Here is a 6,351-nt window from a genome sequence, read left to right as displayed (position 1 = left end):
CAAGAATCGAACCCGGGTCAACTGCTTGGAAGGCAGCTATGCTCACCACTATACCACCAACACTCCTGGGCCACTCCTGCCTCCCGCTCCTCCAGCCCAGAGCCTGGCCTCCCTCCTGCTCCTCCACGTCCCAGTCTTGCCTGCCTCCTGCTCTGCCAGGTCACAAACTGCCCTCTTGCCTGCTCCTCCGCTTCACAGACTATCCCGCCTCCTCCTTCCAGACCCCTGCACACATACACACGACCTCAAGCTGCTGGCACGTGGGTGTGCTTCTCTGCGTGTGAGCTCTTGGCTACGGAAACTCCAGCTGCTGGGTGCTGCTAATGGTGACGCTCCCCATCTGCGTTCATATGTGGGCCAGCTGCGCACGTACTATGCAGGTGCGTGTGCGTTTGCGTGTACGTACCTGTGGTGGTTTAAGCACAGACAAACGCCCACCCAGCTGCTCACTACTTTCCCCACCCGCAGGGCGATGCGGAGCACTGAAAACACACTGAGAAATCTCTTGGCTCAAGATAAACACACGGACATGGCTTAGCAAAAACTCTTGTGGGAAAATCAGGCTTGACTTGGGCAAAATTAATTCTTTGCCAATTAAAACAGATGCAAGTAGTGAGAAACAAAAAGACAAACATAAAACACTGCCTTTCCTCTCCCCTGTGCCGGGACAACTGCAGTGCTTCACACCAGACTCCTCTACTCGCCCAAGCAGGACGTGTCTCTGCTCTTTCCCACTCTTTTTGCTCCTTCCAGCTCTCTCTGCCTGGCCTCTTTTGCCCTTTCTGGAATATGTTTTCACAGGGGGGCCACCAATGTAGACGACAGCTCAGCTGTCTTGTGCGGTGGGTCCACTGTGGAGCTGGAACTGACTGTGTCTGACACAGGGCAGCCCCTTATCTCTTCCCACAGAGGCCATTCTGCAGCACCCCCTGACTCCTCCACTACCAAAACCTTGCCATGTGTAGCCAATACAGTGCCCATGGGGAATACCAGAGGGCATAACGCTGAGGTAGCGCGGTCAGAGTCTGCCCCAGTCGGAGTCACAATCACGCTGTCCTGGGCTAGCGTGTGGTTGCATGATGTACCCTTTGGCTGAATTAAAAAGGCACAGCAACCAGCCTGGGTTTCTTCCTAGGCACTGGATATGTCCGTAGCTTGTAGACGTGTGTAGTAGTAGCTCAGCAATCAGTAAGTAAAAAGCAGGCAATGCTAGGGTAGCAATTCTCTGTCTATATAATGTGCAAATAGGCCAGGTGGATCATTCCTAGCACAAGTTTCTTGGTCTGTGATGCTTGGTCGGATATGAGCATCCGCCACATTCCGTGCTGCGTGCCCGTAAACAATTTGTTTTGCAGGACTCCGCGCGTTACCTGTTCCTGGGCTAAAATCTGCCTTGTGCTGCCCCTGGTTTTGGGGATGGATGATTGCTTTGGTGAATGCCCGTGCCGGCACTGATGAATGATGAAGTACACGTGACCAGGACGTACCTTCCCCTACATACACGGGGGGCACCATTTTCTTTCAGCTGCCATTTTCTTATTAAGCACCATAACAACCATGTTTTCATACTGCTCTCTGATTGGCTGACAGCCATTTCTGGACCCCATCATGCCCACCTGCTCTCAGGCAGACCTGTGATTGGCTGTCAGGACCAGCCAACCCTACCTGTCTACCCAGAAGCACGTCAGGCAAGGAAGCCCCCACTCGCTAAACAAAGGGAAGAGGCAACTTCTGACAGCGTCATTCCCCGTGGGTTCTCCTATTGCTTTGTGATTGCCGGACGGCCATTTTTGACACTGTCATGCCCGCTTGTTCTCAGATCTCCCTCTCAGGGACTGTCCGCTTCTTTTGGACCAAGAAGTGTTTGGGTATAAAAAGATATACCGTGCAGTGGTATCCACTCTGGAATGAAGACGAGCACTTAGCACAAGCGATATGCCTGTGGGTGGCCCATTGCCTGCAGAGCCAGAGGCCACCTCACAGTCAACATGCAAGCGATCTTCTGGCTTCTGGCCAGTCAGGCACTCAGGTAGCAGGAGCTCACCTGCAGATACCCGTGCTATCTTCCTGCTGCCAGCTCGTGAAGCACTCAGGCAAGAAAGACCTATAGAGGAGGCCACTCTCAATTATCTTTGAAAGGTCGCGACAACTGGGAGAGGTTCCTGAGTCCTGGAAGAAATTCATTGTCACTCCTATCTTTGCGAAAGGCGCAAAGGAGAATGGGGGCAACAGCAGGCCGGTCCACCTCACCTCGATCCCTGGGAAGGGGAAGGAGCAACTCATCCTGGAAACCCTTTGCAGACACGTGAAGAACAAGAATGCGATTGGTCTTGTTTTCATTGTATTCTACTCCTAGCTCATTTCTGTCAGACTGTGCTTTTCTGGTTTTGGCGGGGGGGGTCTTTGTGTGTGTGTGTGTGTGTGAGAGGGGTATTTGCTGGGAAATCTCAAGCTGCACTAGCCAGTGAGGAGAGTGGATTGGCATCAGGGACTGCCCAGGGTTGGAGCAGGACACTGGACAAACCAGGCCTGGGCTCCAGGCCTGGATTCTGCACAGACCTGTGGTACAGTCGAGGGTTCAGAGCACCTGCTGATGTGCACGTGGGAGTGAGTGTCCAGCACTGGATTCCAGTGCTGAGCAGCCAGAAGAGAAGGAAAGGCTCGGGCTATGTGTGTGTTTTGTCTTGTAGTGAGCAATAAAAGACAAAGAAAACACCGCCATGCCTCCCAATTTTTCCAGGCTCAACTGCACTCCTTCACTGCAGACTACTCCAGCATGGGTTCTCCACATGCTGCGCGTCTGAACAGGAAAAATCTCTTTCAGCGTGGGCTCTTCCACAGGCTTCAGGCCCCTCAGGAAAAGTCTTCACTGGCGTGCCTTCTCCGCAGGTTGCAGTTCCTTCAGGAATATCCGCCTGCTCCAGCCAGCACAGGTGCCCTGGGTGCCACAAGCTTTGCAGATGGCTCAGTGTTGTGGAGGCCCCTGGAACCAGCTGTGTGTGTGGTGCAGGGCAGCCCCTCAGCTCTTCCCCACAGAGGCCACCCTGCAGCAGCCCCTCTCCCCACCACTACCAACACCTAGCCACGTATGGCCAATACAGTGCCCACTGGGAATACCTACTCAGCCCTGCTCCTGGCTGGAGCTGCGAGTGAGCACGGCAGCAAACAGACTAGGATGGAGAAAACCCCCAGATGGTCAAGCTGATTGCATTGGTGTTTCCCAAAGTAGCACCAGCCTTGTCCTCCTCCTCCTCCCCACCTGCAGATTCCTGGAGGTCCCTGCTTGCGGCTGGGAAGTTGGGATTGAGCTGCCGGATGGGAAGGGAGAAATGCCTGTGTCCCCAGGACACCCGCTTCCTTGTGGGGGGAGCTCTGCCTGCTGCTCCACAGCCTCCCGTCTGCCTTGCCGAGGGGCACTATGGGAGTGCTGGCTCCTAAGGCGGCAAAGGAGAAAGAAGGTGGCAGTGGCAGAGAGAAGGGGCTGAGGGAACAGGAGGGCCATGGCCATGGGTGCCCAGAGAGCTAGAGCAGTGCAGGTTAAAAGTTGCTGGGAGAGGCAGCAGCTGTCAGGAGGAGGGAAATAAGCGACAATTAGCAGAGGATGGTTTCGATCCATCGACCTCTGGGTTATGGGCCCAGCACGCTTCCGCTGCGCCACTCTGCTCCCCCCAGCACCTCTGCCGGCACCTCCCACGGCCCTGCCTGATGCTCCCTGGCACTGCCAGCCCTCATGCCTCCTTCCCTTCCTCTGTCCTGTGCCCTCACCCGGGCCAGAAAATTGGCTCTCAGGAAAGTTCACCTCCTTTGCGCCTTCGCTGCGGAGCTCAAGGGCCTTGCCTTGCCCTTCTCCCAACATCTCCTGCCCATAACCCTGGATGGGGACTTTCTTCTTGACCACCCAAGCTGGCTCTGCAGGCACTGAAGGAAACCCCGGAGCGAGGGGGCAGCCTTGTTGCTTTGCAGGGCGGAGGGGAGCTGCTCTCCAGCGAGCTCAGGAGGGCTGCCACCCTGCCCAGAAATCCAGCTCCCAGGGGGCTGTGGGACTGTGCCCGGCGTCAACGTCCCTTCTTTGCCGGCCGAGGAGGGACACGAGGACGCTTAGCATTACCAAGCATAGAATTACCAAGGGAATTAATCCTCCTAGTTTGGCTGTGCACATAGTGGTGCCCCAGCCTAATGCATGGAGGACCGCGAGACAGAGGAAAGCAGGGCTGGTATATGTTTACAATACAGTTGTGTCAACCAATCAAATTACTCATGTTAAGGGGTGGGCTAATCAGTTACTATTGCTCCCAAGATCACTATGTGCTTCTCCTGGGCAGGTGGTGTGGACAGATGCTCAGTGGGGTGTTAATCTTCATTGTTCTAAACCAATGTCCCGTGCAGGTGGAGGGGCTTTATACTAGATTCAGGTTGATTGCTGTTCTGGCCGTGGCTGTATACCTGGGGTTTTTTTGAAAGACAAATCTCCCGTTGGTTTATCATCTGCATGGGGTGTTCTCAGCCAGTGGGAGCCAGTTTAGGTTGGGTCTTCAGGTCATGTTGACCCTGCGGTAAAAGGCCTTAGTCCTAGGCAGTGTTTGTTCTTCTAAGCAAGTTGTCTAGCAGTTGGCGCCTTGCCTTTCAGACCAGCGGTGAGGGCCTTGCCCTGCCAGTGCTGTGCTGTGCTGTGCTGTGCTCCCTCACAGCTCCTGGCTTGTCCTCCCTCCTGGCGCAGGCCTGCCCTGGCTGCTCCCTGAGATCCGAGGGCTGCCCCCGCCACCGTGCAGGGTGCCGAAGAGCCAGAGAAACCCCTCCTCTCCGTGCCTGGTGCCATTCCTGTCCTGCCCAGCCCTGCTGGGAGTGGAGGTTGTTCCCAGTCGCCACAGGACAGGGCTGGCCCACCCACACTGGGAGGTGGCCAGGCTTAAATGCTGCCAGGTGTCCCAGGGAAGGCTCTGGGCAGGCTGAGCTGGTAAAGCCTCTTGGTGAGCGTGAGGGACGAGGTGGCAGTGCTGAGGCCTGCATTTTTGGGCTTGTGTTTGCTGGTGCCCCGTCCCATCCACAGGCCAGAGCATGCAGCGGAGACAAAAGCGGGATGGAGAGCGCTGGGACGTGGGTGCCGATGTGAGCGTGGGGAGCATGGCCCCAGCCTATCTGCTGCAGGGGCTATTGCTCAGGGGAAAGTATTTTGCTGCAGATCAAGAGGTCCCTGGCTCCTTCCAGGTGCCCTCTCCATTGCCCCTTTCCTTCTCCATTCATACTGACTATCTCTCTGAGCTTCTTTTTCCCTTGCAATGCTTCCCCCACCCTCAGTGGCATGGCTGCAGGGAACGGACCATGCACCAGCAATGGGCTCGTCTCTCCTTCTCTTTGTCTGGGCTCTCTCTGCACGTGTCCCTCAGGGTTTCCCTTTTCCTTAAGATGCTGAACCACCCAGGCAGGCTACCAACAGGTCCTCCTCTGCTGCTGCTCTGTTGGGAGCAGCTGGGTATGCGACTGAAAGAAGCCCTCTGGGAAGCCTCTGGTTCTTTTCTATCCCGCCCATCAGGGTCGGTGATGGCAGGGCATGGTCTCCTGATGCCACGGGCACCACCATGGCCTCTTCTGCACTTCCATGTCTTTCCCAGAAGAGGAGGAGACAGGAGAGCCCCACCCCTCATCCCCTCAAGCTAAATTTGGGAAAGGCCCCTGGGAAAGGTTGTCCATGTGTGCAAGGGCTGGGGACAGGTCAGGCAGAATATCCCCAGGACCCCAGGCAAGATCTTAGGTCTATGATATGTCTTCACTTCATCGTTAGCAATGAGGTCCAAAGAAGGACCTCTTCTGTAGCTCATAGTTGGCGCTGGCCCCTTCTCTTCCCCCCACCCCCACCCCTTGCCTGCTGCTCCACACCAGTCTGCCTTTGTGACACCTAAAGTGAGGGGCACTTTGTGAGTGCTGGCAAGATCTCCGATCCATGAGGTGCCTCCCCTTCATCTTTAGCAATGAGGGCCATGCTGTGCAGGCTGTCTTTGGAGGTGAGCTGCTGTAGGTTCAGGCCTAGGGAGGACAGCTGGTAGGGTTGTTCTGCCTGAGGTGTGAGGTGAGATCAGGCTCTTAAGTTCTGCTCAAGAGCCAACAACATTGGACCTCTTGTCATGGCTGGTACTCGGCACTGGTCCATTCTCTTCCCCCAACCTGCCTACCTTGTCAATCGGAGCAGGATTTCCCTTTCATTCAGGAATTTCGGGGGGTGTGGGGGGGCAAGGACAAGTGCCGTAGGCAAGGGGCTTTCACTGTCTCCCTGGGCACCAGGCACAGTGGGGAGCTGAGTCCCACTGCTGGCTGCAGCGTGGTCAATTGCAGGGAGCCCAAAAAGGGACTGTGCCC

At 55.9% G+C, this 6,351-nt stretch overlaps 1 non-coding gene across 1 annotated transcript; it reads right to left on the bottom strand.

Moving 5' to 3' along the window:
• Window positions 1-3,592: 3,592 nt before the first annotated feature.
• On the bottom strand, window positions 3,593-3,664 carry TRNAM-CAU (transfer RNA methionine (anticodon CAU)). The gene has a single exon. It is a non-coding gene; the product is annotated as a tRNA-Met (tRNA).
• Window positions 3,665-6,351: the final 2,687 nt, after the last annotated feature.

Source organism: Harpia harpyja, chromosome 14, assembly GCF_026419915.1.
Source record: "Harpia harpyja isolate bHarHar1 chromosome 14, bHarHar1 primary haplotype, whole genome shotgun sequence".
Classification (NCBI taxonomy): domain Eukaryota; kingdom Metazoa; phylum Chordata; class Aves; order Accipitriformes; family Accipitridae; genus Harpia; species Harpia harpyja.
Note: the sequence above shows the minus strand (reverse complement) of the source record. Positions and strands in the feature narration are given on the sequence as shown.